This window comes from Equus quagga, chromosome 3, assembly GCF_021613505.1.
Source record: "Equus quagga isolate Etosha38 chromosome 3, UCLA_HA_Equagga_1.0, whole genome shotgun sequence".
Taxonomy (NCBI): Eukaryota; Metazoa; Chordata; class Mammalia; order Perissodactyla; family Equidae; genus Equus; species Equus quagga.
The window spans coordinates 52,970,333-52,996,859 of NC_060269.1; positions in this window are offsets into that span (position 1 = coordinate 52,970,333).

Consider the following 26,527-nt stretch of genomic DNA (forward strand, 5'->3'; position numbering starts at 1 on the left):
TATCTTCTCTGTACCTCAATTTCCTAATCTGTGCAATGGAGATAATAGTACCATAAAAAGCACTTGGAAGAATCTTTGACATTTAATAAGTGCCCAATAAATTTAGCTATTTTATTATAAAATGATAAAAATAAACAAAGAAATCCACTTACATTTATATTTAATTCTTGATTTAGGATACACTAAAAAGAAAACAACAACCAAAAAAGCAAAAAACAAAGGGTTCCATAATATCTTCTCTCTGATGATGTCTTCATTTGATAAGGGAACAATTTTGGATATTTAAATAAAAGTATTTATTTAAGGTGGTACTATGAAAACAACCTGGCTCATACTTAAGTTCCTTAAGTGATAATAACATTAATAGTTAATGTTTATTAATAGCTGATGTTAGCTGAGTGTTTTCTGTGTGCCAGTCACTTGCCTAAGGATTTTACATATATTAACTCATTTAAACATAATTCTAATCCATTAGGGATACTTTTATCTTCATTTTTCAGGTAAGGACATTGAGTCATGGAAAGTTTGAGGGATCTGCTCAATGTCATTTAGATAGTAGGAGATAAATGTCAGAATAAATGCTTGGTCAGTTTGACTCAAGAGCCAAAAATCTTAGACTCTCTACTCTGTTGTCTCCTAGTAACTAACATAGTTGTGAGGATATCATCTTCTGTTTCATTATAAAATTTTAAGGATCAGTGATCTCATAGCAGAAGAATCATATCTTGAGAATAAATATCAAGAAGGCCTTCACAAAGTTGTGAATTCATAAGTCTAAAACTCAAAAATAATGAGACTGATAATTTTGTAGAGATTTTAGAGTAACAAGTTAATGATTTTTTAAAAATACATAATCCAAATACCTAAAGGAATGTTGTAATTCTTGAAACATGAATGAGGCAATAATGCCATTTTTTCAAGTAATACTTTCATAACTGAAAACAATTTGAGAATTTCATATTTGGGATTGCTTCATAGACACCTTCCCATTTAGTTCTCTGTGTGAATACATCAGACTTAAATCTAAATACATCTTTTTCACACACACACATACACACTTGCCTGTAAATGACCTGGATTTGGCAATATCTAGGGTATTAAAAGTGGGAAGATAATGGTAACAGACGAGACGAACTAGACATACTTTTTCCTATTTCTCCAGTAAGTGCAGCTAAAACTCCTGGAAATTACATATAGAACATATGCAAGAATATTTTGAAATGTGCTGAGAAAGAGGCAGGCTCTTAGGGACCCTGGAAACTAAGGAATGACACAGCAGTGAATTGAGTTTCCTTTTTTGCCTTATTTATCCCAGACTGGGGGTTGGAGAAGTCAATATCCTGGTAATGCCAATGGGCAGAAGCCAGAAAACCCATGAAAAGCCTCCTCTCCGTAGCTCAATGACCAGGAAAGGGGCAGCCAAGCAAGACAGAAAGCTCTTAGACAATGACCAATCTAACTCAGGCAAATACCACAGAAAAATACTATAGTGCCACTCCCATCCCCATCAGCAAAGACTGAGTGAGAAGGTTAGATCTCCATCCTTGCCAGGCTATTACAAACTCCTAACTGCCCACCTTCTGGTAGAGTGGTAGAAGAGAAGGCTGAATGGGAATGGGAATCCAGGACGTTTATCCCTGCTAGGAAGCAATGAGCACCTCCCCTATGAAGTCCATGGAGAATACGTGGAGAACCTGGATGTTAACCCCACCCAACAGTAGCAGAACATCCCTCCCTCTCCCCATGGGGGAGTATAGGGGGAGGCTTAAAGGGAATTTAGAACTTTCACCACCACCCAGTGTAATGAGCCTGTCTCCGATCGTGTCATGCCCCCTGGGAAATAGTAATGACACTCCGCCTCCTCTCAGTCAGGATGACATGAGTGGACATCTAGTGCAGAGCCTGAAATGCCAGCTGTGATGGGCACCCCTGTCAGCCCTGTGGTGTCAAAGGAGGCTGAGTGAAGAACCTGGACTTTCTTCTCCACCTAGCAGTACAAAAGCAGTGCTCCTTTTCCTCTGCTGGCACAGTATCCTAAGACACTTGCTAAAACAGATTTAAATAAGATGTAGATATTACACCATAATATGCTAAAAGTCCAGAATACATAGAAACTCATCACTAAACCGTGAACCAGGAAAGTGTCTATTTGAAAAAGAAAAGATAATCAATATATGTCAATGTTGAGATAACATAGAATTATCCGAAAAGGATTTTTTTTTTAAGATTTTATTTTTTCCTTTTTCTCCCCAAAGACCCCCAGTACATAGTTGTATATTTCTCATTGTGGGTTCTTCTAGTTGTGGTATGTGGGACGCTGCCTCAGCGTGGTTTGATGAGCAGTGCCATGTCCGCGCCCAGGATTCGAACCAACGGAACACTGGGCTGCCTGCAGCGGAGCGCGCGAACTTAACCACTCAGCCACGGGGCCAGCCCCCTATCCAAAAAGGATTTTAAAGCACTCATCATAACAAATGCTTCAATGTTCAATTATGAATATGTTTGAAGTAAATGGAAAAATGGAAAGTCTCAGCAAATAAAAGGTCCCAGAAAAGAAATAGAAGATATAAAAAAGAAGCAAAATCACATTTTAGACCTGAAAAATACAGTATTCAAAGAAAAATCTCAGTGGATAGTCGCGATAGCAGAATGAAGAAAACAGCGACAAGAATCAGTGAAGACAGAACAACAGAAATTACTCAACATGAACAACAGAAGATAGACTTAACAAAGAGCGAATAGAACCTCAGTGACCTACGAAACTATCTGAGAAGATCTAATGTTTGTATTGTTGAAGTCACCGAAGAAAAGGATGAAAATGATGGGACTGAAAATTTCCTAAATTTGCCAACAGACCTAAACTTACAGATTCGAGAAGCTGATAAAATCCTAACAGGATAAATTCAATGAAACCTACATCAATATTTGTCATAATTAAGCTTCTTAAAACTAATACCAAAGACAAAATCTTGAAAGCAGTGAGGGAGAAGTAGTATCTTACTGAGAGGGGAAGAAAACTATTCAAACGACGGCAGCTATTTCATCAGAAACCATGTAGATCTGAAGGAAGTGACATGACATTTTTCAGATGCTGAAAGAAAAGAAATGTCGGGGCCCACCCAGTGGCACAGCGGTTAAGTGTGCACGTTCCGCTTCGATGACCCATGGTTCACCAGTTCAGATCCCGGGTGTGGACATGGCACCGCATGGCAAGCCATGCTGTGGTAGGCATCCCATATATAAAGTAGAGGAAGATGGGCACGATATTAGCTCAGGGTCAGTCCTCCTCAGAAAAAAGAGGAGGATTGGCAGATGTTAGCTCAGGACTAATCTTCCTCAGAAAAGAAAAGGAAAAGAAAAGAACTGTCACTCCAGAATTCTATCTCTAAGTAAAGATATCCTTTAAGAATGAAGAAGAAACTAGGACAGACTCAAACGAAAAATAAGAATTTGTCATGAGTATATTTGCTCTAAATGAATAGCCAAAGGTAGCTCTTAGAAAGGAAGTGATAAAAAAAATCTTGGAAAATTAGGAAAGAAAAATATGGGAAAAAAAAAATATAGATAAATAAAATATACTGAACTTAAAAGAAAAATGTGAGTTGACCCAGTGGTAGGCTATCTTGGAAAATATTTAGCAACGTCCTCTGCATGGATGGGAGAACCTTGATTTGCATCATTTGACAACTTCTGTAGTATAAATACTCCCACAAATGTCAATTTTAAGCATCTAATATTGGAATATCAGCAAATACAGAGCTGGAAAGAGATTGCACAATTGACTCTTAAGCTGGTGCCAGCCACCTCCCACACACCACTGGGTAGACCCTAAAGGCAATACTAAAAGTAATGCTCTAGTAATGGTAGTACAAGTGGAATTGCAACATAATTTTTTAATGTAAATATTTATTTTTGATGAATTTTTATTAAAATCATTTGTATTATTGCATAGTCACTTCAAACAAAAGTCCATGTGACAAAGTAGAAGGTCACTTCCCTTAAAGAAATGCACACATCACACTTGTAAACTATGTTTGGCATTATGGGTCCCTGATCTACTTCCTAGAAGGGACATAACATTGGCAAGTAAGTGACAAATGCTCTTCAAAGTGGATTTCAGGGGTTTTGCTTTTTCTGCCAGATAATAAATTCAACCGAAGTCCCATGGCCTTTAGAAAAAACAAGTCACAGTTGGGGACTTATCTATCTTCTCTCAAAATTAGTTATAATTTTAGTCACTGTGAATAATCAGAATAAAGCTTGGTGCTAGTATCTTTCTCAATATGGAAGAGAAAAATTAAACTGACAAGTATCTCCCATTATCACCAAGATTATCATATAAACTGAAATTTAATGACTGTGTATGGATCATAAGGTATAATAATCACAGTGCTAAGTGTTATTACTGACTAAAGAATTTAACTGGGTCAATTCTCAGCTTGTGAGAGCAGCTGGACATCATCTCCAGTTGAGAAAATAAAGGTACCATTATAGAAATTTACAGAACAACTACTAGACTTAGAATCACAGTGCAAAAACTGCAGTGTATTAAACAGAAATGCATAACCCCTTTTTCTCTCTCTGTCCCTCTTTCTCAACACACACACACATACACACACACACATGCACACACACACTTAAATACACACTATTACTAAAGAATAGACTAATCAGGATCCCTATATCATAGAATTCATTTATAATTTGGGGGCAAGGAGGGATAGTGTTTCTGAATGTATTAGTTGCATTCAGAAATAACTAGGTGGGCTTTTAGAATACAGTTAAAGAATTCAGGATAAATACTGTCTTCTATGTTCTCTTCTAAGAACATTTTTAGAGTAATTTTCTCTCTGAAAGTTAATAATCTGGAATTATGCCCTATTGACATGATTTATAGTATAGTTTGCCCCCAAAATATTATCAGTTTTCAAAACATGTGCCAGAAAAGTGTCTTTCCAAATTCACATTTGTGGAATAATTCTAAAATATTAATCGTAATAAAAATGATTATCAACCTTGCATATAATAAAAGAAATACAGATTAAAACTACACTGAGATACTGTTTCTCACCTATTGGTTTACTTATTTGTTTCTATTTTCTTCTGATATTCTGGTCAACGCCATAGGTAAGCTTTCAGCCAACAGGTATTGCCAACCCTCAGCATAAAGGTGATTCCAGCCATCAACATCTTGCATTCAAACTTAGATCCCAGATACTGGAAAAGAGAGAGTTCATCCCCACTATCCCCTCTCTGTATTTCCAACCCATGGAATCCAAGAGCATAATAATGATTGACTTACAACATTAAATTTTGAGTAATTTGCTTTGAAGCCATAGTAATTGGATATTATATTTCAGAAAATATATTGAAAAGAGTGTCTTGAAGTAAAATTAAAAAAATAAATTTATATACGAATCTATGATATAAATATTCTGAATTAGCTTAAACATAATAGCATGTCCATGTATTAACTATTTTCTAGCAGAGTATAAATTATACAGCACTGCAATGATACATGCATAGAGTCTGATGCTATAAAGTTAATATCTCAAAATATTGAAAAAAAAGCTGGAAGCAATTTTAAGGATCATTATGCTTTGAAGTTTCTTATTCTATTTAAAGCATTGTTGAATAGTTATAAATATGAAAATTTTTTTCATTTCTAAAAAAACTTCTTGCTCTCAGAAGGAATTTTTAAATGAAAGCAATAATACTTTCTATCTTTGATATTAAGACTTCTTATGAGAACAGTCACCTTGGTAACAAAACTCTGTAAAAGAATTAATATAAACAATATGGGATATGGCTTTTACCTTTCTTCTTAAGGATAAATTAAGACAAATAGTTTAGAATTTTGAGATACTAATGAAGTGGTTAGAATAATTTGATTTTGACAATTATGACAAATATATCTAATAGAAATAAATTCCAATGAATTAAAAATGAATTTTTCTGGGCCACATGTTTCTCATCATTCAGAAGGTTAATCTGAACTTTTTCACATGGTGGTAGTCAAAGACTTTCTCAAAGAATCAAGGTGACAAGTCCCACAATGCACGAACCCTACAAAACTCCACTTGCATCTTATTTGCTAATGTACTCTTGGCCAAAGAAAGTCATATGGTCAACTTAGATTTATCATTAGCTCTTTCTTAGAGGGAAGAATGTGTAGTCACTTTTATAATATACTACAATTCAGTTTTGGGCAATATATATTCATCCTTTTCCTATAAGCAAAATGACCCAACACAGGATCCCAAAAGTTTAATCAAATATGGTATCAGGCTCAGATGTGATTTGGATGCATATGAGAACTTGAGAACTTGACTTGGAGAACTATGAACAAGTAACCTGTCCCTGACATACTCCCCATGTTATATGCTGAGACAGGCATAGGACAATATAACAGGCATTCTTCTTCAGATAAGGGAAGGAAGGATTCTCTGAAATCCAGCTGGACAAATACTGCTAGGACTGTCTGCACAAAGGACAGGAAATATTTCACTAATATGGCCCAGATCTGATCCCTGAAAATGGTTCTTGAATAAACTGACCATTTTATATTCCTCAGATTGTTTTCCAGTCCACTATATTATTCTGTTCCTTGGGAGAGGTTCTCTATTCCAATGTCCACCATGGTTTTTGGTTCAGTCTTCAGTGTTCTGTCATGTGTTCTTTGAGATATCCTTCATATTTGATAAGACATGAGCCATGTCGGCAACAGTGATGAATTAAAGATGGTAGCAAATTCTTTTTTTTTATTGAGGCAATATTGGTTTATATCATTATATAAATTTCAGGTGTACATCACTATATTTTGACTTCTGTATACATTATATCATGTTTACCACCAAAAGTCCAGCTTCCATCTGTCACCATACGAATGTTCCCCTTTACACTTCTTGCCCTCCTCCCAGCCCCCTTACCCTCTGGTAACACCAATCTCTTCTCTGTATGTATGTGTCTTCATTTGTTGTTGTTGTTGTTTTATCTTCCACGTATGAATGGAATCATATGGTATTTGTCTTTCTCCTCTGACTTATTTGGTTTACCATAATATCTTCAAGGTCCATCCATATTGTTGCAAATGTCAAGATTTCATATTTTTTATGGCTAAGTAGTATTCTATTGTATATATATATATACCACATCTTCTTAATTCATCATTTGATGGGCACTTAGGTTATTCCCAAGTCTTGCCTATTGTAAATAATGCTGCAACAAACATAGAGGTGCATATATCTTTTTGAATTAGTATTTTCATGTTCTTTAGTTAAATACCCAGAAGTGGAATAGCTGAATCATATGGTGGTTCTATTTTTACTTTTTTGAGGAATCTCCAACCATTTTCCATACTGGCTGCACCAATTTACATTTCCAAAAGCAGCGTATGAGAATTCCTTTTCCTCCATATCCTCTCCAACACATCTCTTGTCTTTTTAATAATAGCCATTCTGACAAGTGTGAGGTGATATCTCATTGTGGTTTTGATGTGCATTTTCCTGATAAAAAATTATGTTGAACATCTTTTCATGTGCCTGTTGGCAATCTGTATATCTTCTCTGGAAAAATGTCTGTTCAGATCCTCTGCCCATTTTTTAATCGGGATTATTGTTTTTTTGTTGTTGAATTGAATGTTTTTAAATATATTTTGGATATTATTGAATATATGGTTTTCAAATATCTTTTGCCATTTTGTAGGTTGAATTTTCATTTTGTTGGTTTCCTTTGCCATGAAGAAGTTTCATAGTTTGATGTAGTCCTATTCGTTTACTTTTGTTTCTGTTTCCATTGCCTGAAGAGACACATCCAAAATGATTTGCTAAGACCAATGTCAGAGTGTACTGCCTATGTTTTCTTGTAGGAGTTTTATGCTTTGAGGTCTTACATTCAAATATTTAAATCATTTTGGGTTAATTTTTGTGTATGCTGTCAGATAATATTCTGCATTCATTCTTCTGCATGTGTCTGTCCAGTTTTCCCAACAGCATTTATTGAAGAAACTTTTCTTTCTCCATTGTACGTTCTTCTCTCCTTTGTGGAAAATCCGCTATCTGTAAATATGTGGGCCTATTTTTGAGTTCTCACTTCTGTTCCATTGAATGTGTGTCTATTTTTTGCCAGTACCTTGCTATTTTGATTACTATAGCTTTGTAATATACTTTGAAATCAGGGAGTATGATACCTCTAGCTTTGCTCTTTTTTCTCAGGACTGCTTTGTCTATTCAGGGTCTTTTGTTCCATATACGTTTTAGGATTTTTTTGTTCTATTTCTGTGAAAATTGTCATAGAATTTTGACAGAGATTGAATTGAATCTGTAGATTGTTTTAGGTAATATGGACATTTTAACTGTGTTAATTCTTCCAATCCATGAGTCCAGAATATCTTTCCATTTCTTTGTATAGTCTTCTGTTTCTTTCAATACCGTCTTATACTTTTGAGTGTAGAGGTCTTTCATCTCCTTGGTTAAATTTATTCCTAAGTATTTTATTTTTTTGTTGTAATTGTCAATGATATTGTATTCTTGATTTCTCTTTCTGCTATTTTGTTGTTGATGGATAAAAACACAACTGATTTTTGTATGTTGATTTTGTACCCTGAAACTTTACTGTAATCATTGATTATTTCTAATAGATTTTTGGTGAATTCTTTAGGGTAATATATATATAATATCATGTCATTTGCAGATAGAGACTGTTTTACTTCTCCCTTTCCGATTTAAATCTGTTTTATTTCCTATTCTTGCCTAATTGCTCTGACCAGGACTTCCAATACTATGTTGATAAGAGTGGTGAGAGTGGGCATCCTTGTCTTATTCCTAACCTTAGAGTAAAAGCTTTCAAATTTTCACCATTGAATATGATGTCATTTCTGGGTTTGTCATATATGGCCTTTATTATGTTGAAGTATTTTTCTTCTATATCCATTTTATTGAGAAACTTTATCACAAATGGATGCTGAATCTCCTCAAATGCTTTCTCTGCATCTATTGAGATGATCATGTGATTTTTCTTCTACATTTTATTAATGTGGTGGTATTACATTGATTGATTTGCAGACATTGAACCATCCTTGCATCCCTAGAATAAATTACACTTGATTTTGGTGTATGATCCTTTTAATGTATTGCTGTATTCAATTTGTTAACATTTTGTTGAGAATTGTTGTATCTATGTTCTTCAGAAATATTGGTCTGTAATTTTCTTTTTTGTGTGTCACACTTGTCTGGTTTTGGTATCAGCATAGCATTGGCAGCATAGAATGAGTTAGGAAGTGTCCTTTCTTTTTCAACTCTTTGGAAGAGTTTGAGAAGGATAGGTATTAAATCTTTTTTGACTGTTTGGTGGAATTTATCAGAGAATGCATCTGGTCCTGGACTTTTGTTTTTTGAGATGTTTTTGATTATTGTTTTGATCTTCTTACTAGTGATTAGTCTACTCAGATTCTCTATTTCCTCTTGAATCAGTTTTGGAAGGTTGTATGATTCTAAGAATTTATCCATTTCTTCTAGGTTATCCAATTTGTTAGCATATAGCTTTTCACAGCATTCTTTTACAATCCTTTGTATTTCTGTGGTATCTCTTGTAATTTCTCCTCTTTCACTTCTGATTTTATTTATTTGATACTTCTCTCTTGTTTGCTTAGTGAGATTAATTAAAGTTTGTTAATTCTGTTTATTTTTTTGAAGAACTAGCTCTTAATCTCATTGATCTTTACTATTGGCTTTTTAATCTCTATTTGATTTATTTCCACTCTGATTTTTAGTATTTTTTCCTTCTACTGACTTTGGGCTTGATTTTTTTCTTCTTTTTCTAGTTCTTTTACATGTAATGTTACATCATTTATTTAAAATTTTTCTCATTTCTTTAGGTAGCCCTGTATTGCTATAAACCTCCGTCTTAGTATTACTTTTGCTGTGTCCCATAGGTTTTCGTATTTTATGTTTTCATTTTCACTTGTCCAAGTATTTTTTAATTTTTTTTTATTTTGATTTCTGCATTGATACAACAGTTGGGGTTTGGTGGCATATTTTTTTAGTCTCCAGATATTGTGTGTTTTTCAGCGTCACATTGTTGATTTCTAGCTTTATACCATTGTCGTCAGAAAAGATGCCTGATATGATTTCAATCTTCTTAAATTTATTGAAACTGGTTTTGTTTCCCTATATATGATCTGTCTTTGAGAATGTTCCCTGTGCATTTGAGAGAAATGTATATTCTGCTGCTTTGGGATGGAATGTCTATATATTTCTTTTAAGTCCATCTGGTCTAATGTTTTACTTAAGGCTGATGTTTCCTTGTTAAATTTCTTTCTGGACTATATATCCATTAATGTAAGTCGAGTATTAAAGTCCTCTACTCTTATTCTCCCTTTAGGTCTATTAATAATTGCTTTATCTATTTTGGTGCTCTTATATTAGATGCATATACATATTAATAAATGTTATGTCTTCTTGATGGATTATCCCCTTTATCATTATAGAATGTCCATCTTTGTCTCTTCTTATCTTTTTAAGCTTCAAGTTTATTTTCTCAAAGTATGACTTTCTTTTGGTTGCCTTTTGCTTGGAGTATCATCATCCAGCCCTTCCCTCTGATCCTATGTTTGTCTTTAGAGGTGATATGGTTCTCCTGGAGGCACTACAATGTTAAGTCTTGTTTTTTAATCTATCCAGCCACTCTGTGTCTTTTGATTGGTGAATTCAATCCATTTGCATATAGATTTAGGTAAATTTGCATTTCCATTTAGGGTGATTATTAATATATGAGGACTTCATACTACCATTTTATCTTTTGTTTTCTGATTGTTCTACGTTTTCTTTGTTTCTTTTTCCTTGTATTTCTGTTTGCCATTTCAGTTTGGTGGTTGTCTGTGATGTTTTTCTCAGTGTCCTCTTTTTTATGTTTCATGTCTCTCCTCTGAATTTTTATTTTGTGGTTACCATGAGGTTTGTATAAAAGGTCTCATAGATAATATAGTTCTTTTTCTACTGATAGCCTCTTAACTTCATTTGACTTTGCAAGTTTTGTCTTTTACCTCTTTTCCTTCTATGTTTTAGTTGCCACAAATTATCCCTTTTTGTATTGTGAGTTTGTTACCAAATTGAAGTGGTTATACTTATTTTTAATGCTTCCTTTCTCTTTAACCTTTATGTTATAATTAAATATTTACTAAGCTATTCTGATATACAGTTGCAATTTTCTGATTCTGTCTGTCTATTTATCACCTTGCTCAAAGATTTCTGTACCTTCGCCTTTTTGTTTCAGGTAGGAAGTCTCCTTTCAACATTTCTTGTAAGGCAGGTTTAGTGGCAGTGATCTTCTCAGCTTTTGTTTGTCTGGGAAAGCCTTTATTTCTCCTTTATATCTAGGAGATGTCTTTGTTGGATAGAGTATCCTTGGTTGACAGTTTTATCTTTCAATATTTTGAATATATCACTCCACTTTCTCTGGCCTTTAGAGTTTTTGCTGAGAAATCTCCTAATAGTCTAATGGGATTACCTTGTAGGTTATTATCTCCCCACACCCCCAGCTTCCTTTAGTGTTCTTTCTTTGTCGTAGACCTTTGGAAGTTTTATTATTGTATGTCTTGGAGAAATTCTTTTTGCATTGAGATAATTGGTTGTTCTATTAGCTTCATAGTTTTTATATCCAGTTCCTTCCCTTCAGATATTCTTTCTTTAAATAAGCTCTCTGACTTCTTCTCTCTCCCTTCTTCTTCTAAGACATCCATTGTCCTTTTATTGACTTTTCTAAATGAAATCAGATAATTCTTATAGAATTTCTACCTTTTAAAAAAATCTTAGTTCTCCTTCGTCTTCTACCTGCATCATTTCTAGGTTTCTATCTTCAAGCTCACTATTTATCTCTTCCATATGTTCTGCTCTATTTCCAATGCTTTCTAATGCATTCTTCATTTCATTTATTGAGTTCTTCAGTTCCAGAATTAGTTTAGTTATTTTTTAGAGTTTCAATCTCTTTGGTAAAGTATTCTTTCTTTTCATTGAGTTTATTCCTGAGCTTTTTGAACTTTTGAATTTTCTTGTAGCTCATTGAGTTTCTTCATGACAGCTATTTTGAATTCTTTATCAGTTAAATCACAATCTTTCATGACTTATGTTTGGTTTCTGGAGAATTGTTATTTTCTTTTTGTGATGCCATGTTACCATGACTTTTAATGGTGCTTGTTGAGCTATTCCTCTGCTGGCACATTTGTCATAGCAAGCATGTTTTTATTTAGATATAGCTTTGTTTTGATTCAAAATTTTCAACCAGTTGAAGATTGGAAAACTTTCTCCTGTTTTTCAGGAGGTGATGCTATAAAGTTTTTGGTTTCTCTTCCCTGAGCTGCCTCTGGCTATATTTGAGGATCAGCACATTCCACCCTCCATTGCCTCTATTTGTTTGTCACTGGTAATTTCATCATTGTTCCCTGTACCCTGAGGTCTGCTAAAGCCTTGCTATCAGTAATGAGTCTGTGGTCATTGGCTTTGTTGCCAGGGGTACAGGGATGGCTGATGCCTTTGCTATGTCCAGGATCACCTGGGTCAGAACCTTCACTTCTGTGGTGGGAAAGGGGGAGAAGGGAGGGAGCCAGATTTGTGTGGCACTGCCTTTGCTGTTTTTCATTACATTGTGGCCACAGGCTCCACTGTGGTAAAGGTGTTGGAATCATGTGTGTGCCTCTGCTACTGTTACTAGTCTCTGAGTGATGGCTGGGTGGCTTGGCTCATGGGGCTTTGCTTCTGCTGCTTCACTCCCCATGGCTGCAGATACCACTACAGCTGGCTACCTAGAGTCATACACATGCCTCCACTGCTGCCCACTGTGTTCTCTAGAGCTGAGAATGGCTGGAACAGCTGCAGTCACTGGGGGTCCAGGGTCCTGGGCACCACCTCTGCCATTTCCCCATTTTCCCTCTTCTCTGTGCTCCAATCCATCCACCTTTGTATGTACCAAGGTGTAGATCTCTCCAACATCCTGGTGTGTTGGACAGTGCAACCTTTGTTGGGTTATGGGTATTTCACTCACTGTAGATTGAAGGGGAGAGACAAAGGGATTCTCTCATGCTGACATGATAATAACATCTGGCAGAAAATTCTTTCTCATTCTGCTCATCAAAAGACAGGACCTACTCACTTTCTTCTGGAGTTTGTGCTGGTCCTAGGGGATGGATTTGATTAACACAATGTGACAGAAGAGATGTTTAACTTTTGAGATTAGGCCTTAAGAAATATACAGCTTCTGCTTTTTCCCTACTTGGAACAATCTTGGAATCCATCTGCCATGTAAGAAGTCTAACTACACTGAGACAACCTATGAGGAAGTCCAAGCTAACTACATGGAGATAGATGCTATGTATAGGAGCACCAAGGTGCCAGATATGTTAGTGAAGCTTTCTTGGACCTTCCAGCCCAGTGCAACTATCAGATGAATGTAGTCAAGTGAATGATGCCAGTGAACATGACATGGAACAGAAGAAACACCCAGCTAAGTTCTGTCCTAATTCTTCTTTTTTTTTTTTTTTCTTGCTGAGGAAGATTTGCCCTAAGCTAAGATCTGTTGCCAATCTTCCTTTTTTTGCTTGAGGAAGATTCAACCTGGGTTAACATATGTACCAGTCTTTCTCTATTTTGTATGTAGGTTGCTGCCACAGCATGGCTGCTAGTGAGTGGTATAGGTCTGTGCCCAGGAACTGAACCTGGGCCATTGAAGTAGAGCATGATGAACTCAACCAGTAGGCCAGGGGGCTGGCCCCTCTGTCCTAATTCTTGAATCACAAAATCATGACTAATTAGAGTAAATAAATTTGAATAACTTATTACACAGAAGTAGGTAACCAAAACAAAAGCTGAATAGCACTCTCAACCTGCTTCCTGCTTAGAGAAATTTGAGCCCCAAAACCTCTTTTCTATTTAAAGAATTTTAGTTTCTCATAGACCACAATTGTGTTACAGGCATACATCATTTTATTGCACTTCACTTTATTGAGCTTTGTAGATATTGCATTTTTTACAAGACCCTCCACTAACAAAAATATTATGACTCACTGAAGGCTCAGATGATCGTTATGATTTTTTAGCAATAAAGGATTTTTTAATAAAGTTATGTGCACTTTTTTAGACATAATATTATTTTACACTTAATAGACTAAAGTATAGTGTAAACATAACTTTTATATGCACTGGGAAACCAAAAAATTCGTGTGACTTACTTTATTATGATACTCACTTTATTGAAGTGGTCTGGAACTGAATTCACAACATCTCCAAGGTATGCCTGTACTTTCATTAGTACCATTCCCTTGAAAACTTTATCAGCTTCCTATGAATCTGATTCAGGTCACTTCATTCGTTCAAAGCCACATCAATTATTCTTTTGAACACAGGCCTATCTTTTCAAGGAATATATCAATCTTCAGTGCCACACACTTAAAAATCTGAGACGTCCTTTTGTCTAGCTTAAGTGTCTAGCTTAAGTGGCTGTTAGGCATCAGCTTAAATTTAGTAGACTTCATAAGAAAATCTTACAACTCTATCCATGATTTGTACCCTTAGACCTTGTTTTACTTTTTATTTGGGGAAATTTTTACTGACTAGAGTCTGGAGGTGAGAAACATATTCACTCATCAAATTGGGTGCTGTGCTAGTCCCTCTAAATTCTGCCAGCAAACTGAATATTTCAGTCCTTAGTTTGTTTCTCTTTCTGTACCTTACCATAGACAGCTAAAGTAGATGAAATGACACAATGTATTTTGCCTGGAAATCATCTTTCCAGAGTGACTGAGTTCATTAGGCAATTTTCCATCTTCTCAGTTACTATAGATGATAGTTTTGCCCATTGTTCTGAACTACAAACACAGGTGGTTACTTTCCAACTTGCTACAATAATTTGTTTACTACTTTTTCAGTCTCCGTGAATGGTTAGCTTATCATTTTCTTAATTCACTAATAGTATCTCAGCTGCTTTCCTTGCCTCATCTAACTTTCTGATGCCCAAATCAATGCCGTCTGTTTTAATTTTTGTTACAACAACACCTAATTTCTAAGTACTAATTTCTTTATCAGTCAGAGTTTCATCAGAGAAGCAGGACCGCTGTAAACACAAAGAAAAGAGATTAAGCTTGCATAAAGTGATTGAAGCTGAGAAAGTGAAAGCCTGGAATCAGGAATCAGAAGATCAGGGAAAGTCACTACTGCATCTACCTGAAATATACAAGTGGACAAGTTAGAATTTTCAGGCTAAAACTGCAATAAGTCAATCATGTTCAGTCACAAAAGTGAGACCACAAAGGGGGAGTTCATGGAAATACCTATATCGCTTTGTAGCCTCTGCTTGTAAGGTCCACAGTAAAAAATGTAGTGGTGGTCATAAGACTGCTTTGTCCAGCAGGATTGGCACATGGAGCAGAGGAGACTGAAGAAAATGTGACCCACTGAGTACCTCTTTACCTGTATATCACCATATATGACTATAATGAGTTTCTAAGAATAATTGTCGCTCCTCTTAGCTTTCTGGATCTTGTATTAGTTTCTCATTTGGTCAACTCTAACCAACTCTTGATGAGAAGATTCTGGAAAAAAATATAGTCTAAGTCTGAACCAAGTTGAAAGCACAATTCAACGCACACCTAGAAGTTTCTATTTTCAATATTTAGATCTATTATCCACTTGGAATATTCTCTGGGGTATGGTGTGAGGAATTATATATATTTTATATTTTGATGTAATTATCTATTTAAAAATATTTTTTGCCACCAATTTGAAATATCATCAGCATCATATACTATATATTCATTATTTTTGGACTTGTAATTTTTTCAAGTGGTCCACCATTCTATAAGTTAATATCACAGTGTTTTAATTATGGAGTATTTTAATTATAGTGTGTTTTAATATCTGATAGAGCTATCTCCTATTTCCAAACACAAACAGGTGCTTTGTCCAGATTTTGAATCCAGGTTACTTGTTCTTTTTATTGGTGATATATTAGCCCTTTTGTGACAGAGCTCTTAACCACCAGAAACCCTACTTCCTGTCTGACTATGAAAATCTACGCTTGAGGTAAAGTGACAAAAGAAAATTTGGTCTCTTTGCCTCGTGCTCCAACACGGTATTACAAGCAAAATAAAATGGAGATAAAAAAGTAGGAATAAGATTTTAAGTATGATTTAGCTTTATGAGCTCTTGTCAATCTTACAGGAAGCAGTGATCAAATGTAAAAGACGTTTATAAGACCCATGTTCCCCAGTCAGATATTAACTTTCTTAACTTGGTCTAAAATCTTGAGTGGCCATTTAACTCCACTGAATATAGAAGATAAGTTTGAGAAAGAAATTGCTACTGTGTACTTAAAAGTAAATATTGCTTGTGCTACATCATTTAGTAAATCTAAATTGGGCTACTTCAATTTATTGGTGGCTTTGAGAGCATATTAATATAATAAAAAAAAGCATACCACATTGAAATGAGCTATACCTAATATATCACCACTAAGAAACAAATTTGCTTGGACTCTAAGTATTTCTTTCCTCTGAATGCTCTTAATGTCTTAGTATGAGAATACACTGGGATGTCTCCTCAGTGATAATTCTATTAGAATTTAATTTCTGCTAAAGATGTGGGAATCTGATGCTGGGAATTAAAAAACAAGGAGAAAGAATATGGAAAATAAACTGCTTTGAACCCAAAACAAATTCCAAGGTTTTTCCAGCTCTTCTGTTTCTATTCTTGTTTCCCTTTCCAGCGTGTATGGACCTTATATAATGTAACAATTAAACCATGTATGTGTCTGAATTCCAGATTAGCTACTTTTGCTAGTATTTTGCTTCCCGATGCTGTGGAATCTTTCCAAGATAAGTTTACATGATCTTAGTCTCAGAATTGTCTTCAGAACTTGTCCTATCGTGGCATGACAGTCATGTCCTAAAGTCAGATTTTGTGGACACGTCGTGAACTATATAATTAAACCTAGTGTTGGCAAGACCTCTTTTTCCCATCTACAGGTTGAAAATATGTTCTCTGCCCTTATTGGTGCAATATTTGAAGTACCTGAAATGTTCCTGAATGCCCTCCATAACGCATAATTTTCCCATTTCAAAATACCTATTTTCCAGGTTTTGTAAAATCATTCCATTTCTTAGTTAGCTCCCCCTCTTACCTTTTTAAAGCCATCTTCTTGAATCTTTGCTTGGATCAATAAAATCCAATCCTAAATGGAAGATAGCCTCACATTTATTTTCCAACCTAATATTTTTAATATTTCTCTGGAATATTTATACCCTAGAAAGAGTTGAAGCAATTTTTCTAAGGTTTTAATTCACTATTCATGAACAACCTGAGACATGAAAAACAGTTAGAAATCAGTTTTCTTAAGTTCCTCCATTGTTTCCCTTCTTTCTTCAGTTTTTCACATGATCTGAGTTGTTTTGGATAGAACTGTCACAATTCATGTGATGAAAATGATTGCTTAAAATTTAGACACTCTGAAGAATTTAGACATGGCTCAAGCATATGGGAAGAGTGTTTAGGCATGAGTTCAACAATACCTCCCTTAATATGAGAATATCATACTGACCATTGATTCCATATCACGAATATTTCTCTATGTGGAGTATGCTGATTTACTCCATCTGATTGAATCCAGTGAAATTCAGGAGAATGCTGCCTATGTGTGGAAATATGGTGGCAAGTCAGAGCCACTGTGTAAGTCGAATTTTTTTTTAAGGTAATTATATTCATCGATAGCCTCAACAGGACATAGAGTCATGCCAGATAGAAAGTAATGCATTAATAAACCTTTGTAGCAAAAAAGTATATGAAACATCAGTTGGGCTTGACTCATAAGAGCCATCTTTAGGAGATAGGTTTTGATATCTTTAGTTTTATTTTGATCTCATAGAGCTTGACTGTTACTTGTGACTTGGGCCATTTTTGGAATCCTTGATTAAGGCAGCCCAACAAAATATGCAGCAGCAATTATGTTAACATTTAATGTGTTTTGATTATAACAGATTGTAGAACACCAAAATGTCCTCAAGTATATTTATAGAAACATATCTACATACGACTTAAAGTTCAACTGTGAGTGGGGGTGGGGGGTGTGTGCGTGTGTCCTTAGCAAGTTAAACCAACCCTCAAATAAATAAGTGCAGTTATTTACTAGAATTCTAAAGTATCACCCAAAGAGCTAAATAGTTCTTCACTGGCTGATATGCAGTTTAGAAAAAGATAGCCTTGGGGGAATAGGCTGAAAAATTGATTCAAATTTTAAGGTAAATGAAGGTTAAATCTAAACTAAACACGTTGGACACATGCACAATGAGGTTTCTGAAAAGATAGAAGTCAAAATAACTAAATTGCAATTCTTAAAATAGGCTTTCCCTTTTTTTTTTTTGCTGGTGGTGCTTTAGCTCTAATCAAGTAATTATTAAAGCAACTGACATAATTTTCTATTAAACAGCACATTTTTATCAAAGTAACAGCTATTTCATTAGATTGGATAGCAAAGTTGCCATACATTTAAATCAGAATTTCAGCCTTAGACTGAATCTAAGATGTTTTTAAAAAGGTGGTTCATTTCACAATGCCATTTAAATTTCCAGAGTTAGATTTTGAACATATGGTATTTTTAGAAAGTGATGGTCATGTAAATTGTAAAGGCTGAAAAAAGAATTACAAACCTAAAGTTTGTGATAACAATTATAAATCTGGAGTTATTCCTAACATGTCTCCTACTTCATTATTTTGCTCCCAGCAAGAAAGAATTGACCAGGAGCAAAGAATATTAGAAAAAAATTAATATATGGCCTGTCTAAACAATTATCAGTGCATTTAGCCTGTTATGTTTAAATTACCCTAGAGACATCTACTGCTTATCTTATCGTATTTTGTACCCATCATACTGTTTTTACCTAATAGTTGTCAAATTAATAGCATAATAATATGAATAGTATCATGAGAATGACATAAATTGGCAAGAGGTGTGGGAATTGGGACAAATAGGGTTGAAGCAGTTTTACAGGGTGAAATGCAGACTGTGTCCTTGGACATGTTCAGTTTGTGATGCTGAGTTGAATGTAGCCAGCCAACTTACATCAAAAAAAATCCATGAGATAATCCCTAGTTCTTCTCATCACTCATCTCTCTGCTTAAACAACCCCTTCTCAGTGAGTAGTCTCTATCACTTTCTATATTCTTTCTGCTTTTACTCTAGCAATTAACACTATCTGAAATTACATTATTTCTCTGCTTATTTTTTAACTGCCTCTCACTAGAAGGTAAGCTCCATGAAAATGAGGTACTTTGTGTTCTGCTGTATTCTCAGAACCTAGAATGGTGTTTGGAACATAATAAGCATTCAATAAATATTTGTTGAATAGGTGAATGAGTGAATAAATAAATTTAGAAATTAACTCAATTAACTTCAGCAATTTGCTTGCAAGATGACTTTTCCCTCAAATCTAGAGTTCACCCACAAGACACAGTCAGCTCTTTAGGCAGGAATGTCACTATTGCTTTTAAAGTGGAAGGTTGGTTGTTTGGAAGTTTTGTGTGTGTGTGTCCTCCAAAGAAGAGAAAATGGACGATTTATACTGTGCAATTTTAATTATGTTATCACTTTTTCCAGGTTTAATGATCAGATTTCTATATTCTAATAGTATTATTACATAGTAAATAAGCACACTAACTGGAAAGAGAGATTTCTTACAGTAATTTCGTAAGCATCCCATGTTCTATTTCTGTAATATATATAAATTGTCTTACCAAAATTACGCTTGCAAATCTTAGATTTGCTTACTTAAATAAAAGAGATAATCATAAAAATTTTCTAACTCTATTTACTTCTTAATGAGAAAAAACAAACCATTAATATTATGGTGAGTTATGGGGAAGTTTCAGGATAATAAATGAAAATTTAACTCATATGGCCATATCTTCCATAATCATGTCTACATATAAACAAAAAAACCCTCTTTTTCCTTGGAATTATTGTTCAGATCAGAAATCACAAAACTGTTTAATCCATATAAGTGAAGAAATTTATTAGGATTTTAAGAACATAGATAATATTAATATTAACACAGAATATAATAAAAACTGCAAGAAATAGAAATTCTTCAAAATTATGTAAGCAGTTCTAATTTTTCCAGGGACTGGGTATTTACCTACAGAATTTCATGCGGATGTATATTTTCATTTCTCTTGGGTAAAAGCCTAGGAGAGAGATTGGTAGATAATATGGTAAGTATATGTTTATCTGTACCGGAAATTGCAGGACTATTCCAAAGCAAAGGTAACTTTTGCATTTTGCACCAACAGTGCTTGAAGGTTACACTTACTCTATATCCTCACTAGTATGTAATGGAATACCATTGTGGTTTTAATTCTGTTTTTCTGAAAGACTAATGATGTTAAGGGCCATTTTTCATTGTTATTTGCTAGCTCTATTTTTTTAATGAAGTGTCTGTTCAAATCTTTTGTTCATTTTTATTGAGTTGTTTGTCCTCTTATTGTTGAGTTGTGATGGTCCTTTGTATAGTGTGGATAGAAGTCCTTTTTTAGATATGCATTTTACTTTCATTTTCTTAACAATGTCTTTCAAAGAGCAGGCATGATTAATTTGATCAAGTATAATATATCACTTTTAGTTTTATATTGTTTTTGTGTCCTATCTAAAAAATCTGCTTTTCCCAAAGTATCAATATATTCTCCAATGTTTTCTTCTAGAAGCTTTCTGGCTTTAGTTTAACTTAGTGCTAGGTTTAATTTGATGATCGACTTTAAGTTAATTTTGAACATGTTGCAAAGTATGGTTTGAATTTTATGTATTTCGCATATGGATGTCCAACATTTTTAGTATCAATTTATTGACTAAATTATTCTTTCTCCTTTGAATTTCCTCAGCAAATTTGTTGGAACTCAATTGACCAAAAATGTATGAATCTATTTTTTACTCTTTACTCTGTGCCATTGCTCTGTGTGCCTTTCTTTTTACTGTGTACCACACTGTCTTTATTACTGTTGCTTCAATTAAATTTGAAATCAGAAGTGAAAGGCCTCCACAATTTTCCATTGTTTTTCCAGATTGAATCGATTATCTATTGCCTTTGCCTTTCCAATTGAGATTTCAATTTCCACAAAAAAAAATCCTACTGGGGTTCTGATTGGGATTACATTGAATCTATAGATCATTTTGGAGGGAATTGATATCTTGACAGCATTTTGTCTTTCAATACATGAGCACCATATAACTCTCCATTTATTTAATTTTTTTAAAAACTTCTCTTATATTTGGATATGTTCTCCAAATTTTTATATGTTGTGTCTTCAGTTTTATTTGAATTTTCAATTCAAGTAAATTGAGAAGTAATTAATTTAGAATTTTACTATTTAACTTCCAAATATTTGGGATAGTCCATATATTTCTCTGTGATTCATTTAAAATTTAATTTGATTGATATCAGAAAAACACACCTTGCATGCTATAAATTCTTTTAAATTTATCAGAGTTTGTTTTATAGCCCAGAGAATATGGGGCATATTGATGAATATTCCCTGTAGTCTGGAAAAGAATGTGTGTTCTCCTATTGTTGGTGGTTGCTGGTAATGTTCATATCTTCTATATACCTGAGATTTTCTGTCTACTTATTCTATTGATTGATGAGTGTACTGACTTCATCTGTAATTGTGGATTTGTCTATTTCTCCTTTCACTTCCATTGTTTTGTGCTTCATGTTATGTCTTCTTGATGAATTCACCACTTTATCATTATGTAATGTTCCTGCTTATCCTCGGCAACATCTCTTGTTCTGAAGTCTATTTTGTTTTACAACATAGCCATTCCAGGTTTATTTTGATTAGTGTTTGCAGGGTACATCTTTTGTGTTACTTTTACTTTTAATCTAAGATCCTTAACTAAGATCTTAGTGTCTAAAGTCGTTTCATATAGATAGTATATAGTTAGATCTTGGTTTTAAATTGAATCAGACAAATTCTGCATTTTAAGCCATTTATCCTTGGGGGGGTTTATATTGAATCTGATTATTGATATGGTTATATTTATACTTGCCATTATGCTAGTTGTTTCTATTTTATCTACCTGTTGTTTTTCCTATTTCACTCTTAGTCTGTCTCCTTTTATTGCAATTGAGTATTTTTATCCATACTTTCTTACATCTTATTAATCTCTGTCGTTATGACTTTTAACAGTTGCTCCATGTATTTTTAATTTATCACAATATATTTTTAAATAATATTATATCACTTCACGTGTAGTATAAGAACGTCAAATTGTATACTGTTAAGTCCTCTCTCCCACTCATTATGCTATTATTATTATTACATAACATGTCTCATCATACATCGTTATTGTTTTTTGCTTTAGATAGTCAATGGTTTTTTTAGAGTGATTACAAATGAGGAAAAAAAACGTTTTTTATATGTATCTGATTTCTACCATTTCTGGAGTGCTTTCTTTAGTTTATTAGAGCCAAGTCCTTGCCTAATACATTTCTTCTATGGGCAGAAGTGCTTTTGACAATGTTCATATTCATGATTTGAGCATATGAATTATCTCAAGTTTTCCTTATCTGAAACTGTCTTTGTTTAGTCTTCATTTTTCAATGATACTTTCACTGGGTATAGAATTCTTGTTGATAGTTTTTGATTTTGTTTCAGCACTTCACTTACATCATTCTATGATTTTGCATAATCTGCTGTAATTATCTGTTTTTCTGTATGTAGTATGTCTTTTTTCTATGGTGGTCTTCAAAATTTCCTCTTTATATTTAATTATCAGCAGTTTGAATATAAAATGTCTAGAGTTTTGTTGTTGTTGTTGCATTTATCTCTTTTGGAGTACAGGCATACCTCAGAAATATTGTGAGTTCTGTTCCAGACCACTGTAATAAAGCAAATGTCACAATAAAGCAAATCACACAAGCTTTTTGGTTTCTTAGTGCAAATAGAAGTTAGGTTTACATTTTACTATAGTCTATTAAGTGAGCAATAGCATTATGTCTAAAATAAGCGATGTGCACACCTTGATTAGAAAATACATCGTTGCTAAATGATTCTAACCATCATCTGAGCCTTCAGAGAGTCATAATTTTTTGCTGGTGGAAAGTTTGTCAAAAACACAGTATCTGTGAAGCACAATAAAGCAAAGTGTAACAAAGTGAGGTATGCCTGTACTTGGAGTTTTCAGAGTTTGATGGCTTTCATGATTTTTTGAAAATTCTTAGCCATTGTCTCTTCAAATATTTCTTCTGTCACCTTCACTCTTTTTCTTCTGGATCTCCAATTTCATATGTATGTTAGATTGTTTGATATTGTACCATTGCTCTTGTATGCTCAACTCTTTTGAATTGTGCTTTAAACCTTTGCTTGCATTGTTTTCTTTTTTGTGTGTGTGAGGAAGATCAGCCCTTAGCTAACATATGTTGCCAGTCTTCCTTTTTTTGCTTGAGGAAGATGGTTGCTGAGCCAACATCTGTGCCAATCTTCCTCTACTTTATGTGGGATGCTGACACAGCGTGGCTTGACAAGCAGTGCTAGGTCTGCGCCCAGGATCTGAACCTGCAAACCCTGGGCCACCGAAATGGAGCAGGTGAATTTAACTGCTATACCACGGGGTCGGCCCTTTGCATTGTTTTCCTGTTTTTCAGTTTTGGTGATTTGTATTAACATATATTTTCAAATTCATTTATTATTTTCTAAGCTGTCTTAAGCCTACTTATGAGCCCATATGATTTATTTCTGATACTTTATTACATTTTAGCATTTTCATTTGACACTGTCTTATAATTTCCATCTCTCCTGAAATTCTCCCATATGTTCATCCTTGTTGTCCACATTAAGCTATTAATCAGCAATATTTTAAAGATCTTCTCTAATAATTTCAATACTTGGGTCATTTCTGTGTCTTATTATGTTTATCATTTTGGCTCTTGACAGTTTTTTACCCTGATTTTTTTGGCATATATTTATTTCTTATTAAATCTTCAATATCATTTATGGTACAGTAGAGACTAAAATAAATTATATTTACACCTGAAAATAGGCATACCTCATCTTCACTCAGGCAGCCACTGTGGTGGTTTGCATCAATCTAGTCTGTGGCTTAGCTGAGGTGATGTTTTGTTGTTGCTATGCTTTAAATTCTGCTAGCAAAATTGGCTGCCATTGCCTTGAGCTTATGATGGAGGCTGGGATGATGGAGTATGTTTATCAGTATTAATGTTTCCTAGTCAGTTTTCATTTCTGTCTGCATGTCTTTACCATAAAATGAGTTTCTCTGTATGCCCTTGCCCCTCTGGAAAAAAAAAAACAGACATTCATCGCTTATTATTTGAATGATTACTAGGCTTGTGGTAGGTGGCAAGTACAGTTGTTTGTTTACCAAGTCTAGCCACAATCTTAGGGAGGATTTGAGTGTCTGGGCCTTGGGAGTAGGGCTTACTCATTGTTTCTGTCCTGTTCCATGTCGTACCCAAATACTACCTTTTATCTTTTGCTGTGCAGGAGAGAGTTTCTTGCATGTGCCAAAGTAGTAGCAGATTTCTAGAGGTGTTGGTGTAAGACATCGAGTCCATAACTACTTCCTTTCGCCTTCTCCCTATCCCTTTGGTAGAGTTCTTTTCTCCCCCCATCCATACTCTGCCAGCCACAATCAATCCTTTCCTGTACTTTGAGGGTAATAGGCCTTGCTGTCAATTTCCCAGTATTTTAAGACTTTTGCCTTGTATGAGAGATAGGTCCAGGTGGGCAATGAATTTTTGTGTCTTTCAACCAATGACTTCTAATAATCTCCTGTACACCAGCATCATAGAGGGAAATTCTCTCTGGTCTCCTACACTGTCTCTAATCGTTCTCACAAGCACTTTACAGAGTTTCATGAAAAATAGCCCATGCATGAAGATGAACTCTTCTTGTGTTAGGGGTTCTGTTGGGTTTTTAATTTTCATCTTTATTAATATTTTCCTGAATGTGAACACAAGATGTTCTGTGTCAGACACTGATTTCTAATTAATTATCTTATCATAAATAATAAATGTACCAGTCCCTCTTTCTACAGACATTATCCCTGGTGTGATGAAATGAAAGCTAGATGGAAAACCCTCCTACATGACTAGCCAAACACTCCATAGGTAAGGATGGAGAATAACAGACTGTCTCCATTTATATGCAGTAAGAGACAGCAGCCCCTTCTTCTCCCAAAAGGAGAAAATCAAAAAATAAAAGCTTTTACTCCTTCAGGGTGCAATGAAAAGGATCCCGGATCCTTACCCTTACCTTTTTGAATGTAAGCACATTTTTTCATGGGCCAGATAAGCCCCAGATGTCTCCAGCTTTTGCAATCTAAAGGTGTCTCTAAAGTCTAGACTACATACTGCGTGAAATGTAAATACCTAGGGAGAAAGCACTTCAGTCTTCCTGGCACCTAAGGGCTTAACCTAGTGACCCAGTCCAGGCTGTAACCGTTTGTCTCTCTCTAGGAAATATGAGAAGTTTTATTATCCTTTGGATGAGAACAATAAACTAGAAAAATGGCTACTGATTTAATTCTAATGGGATGTGAAGAGCAAAATGCTCCTAGGGGAAGTGAAAGCAATCTTTGCTATCTTTATATCATATAAATTTCCCTTGTCTCAGGAGGATAAGGCTTTTAACAGGACCACTGAGAAATCCATGAAAGTTTTATTTCTCCACAGGTTCCTAGGGGTTCTACACTGTCACAATAGTCCATAGTTGGCCTTTAACACATTTTCAAAAGTTTAGCTCATTTTTTCCTAGCCGCTTGTAGCACAGCTGGTACTGGCTCTTCTGTGTTCTGCCACAGATGAATCAGACTGCATGTTTCATCTGTCCTTGAAGATGTCTGTCTTCCTTTAGAATTTAGGCTACATGGTTATTCTGCAAACCCAGCTCTCTGATGGGTTATAGTTATTATTTTGTATTGTACCAAGATTTTTCTCATTGCTAGGTTGAGAGCTACACTTTTACTTTTTTTTAAGCTTTCTCTATCCTCAGTGGAAGCAGAATATCTAGTATTTATTCCTTGGTGTCTGACTTCTTTTGCTCAACATTATGTTTGTGAAATTTATACATTGTTTCATGTAGTAGAAGTCCATTCTCTTATTGCTAGTAGTATTCTGCTGTATAAATATCTTATCATTTATTTATTCATTCTACAGTTGATGTATGTTTTGATAGTATCAAATTTGAGGCTATTATGAACAAAGCTGCTATGAACAGTTTTATGCAGATGTTTTTGTGGAAACACGCTCAGAAATTTTGTAATGGTACTGCCTTGACATAGGTAGGTATATGGTTACCTTTAGCAGGTAATCCAAATAGTTTTACAAAGTGATTGTAGCAATTTGCATACCTATTGCAAAGTGTGACAGTTTCAGTGCTTTCAAGTCCTTGCCAACATTGATCTTGTTGGTCTTTCAAATGTTAAAATTAATTTTTAATAAGTAATCAGTAATAATTGGGAGTTATCTCATTTTGAGTTTATG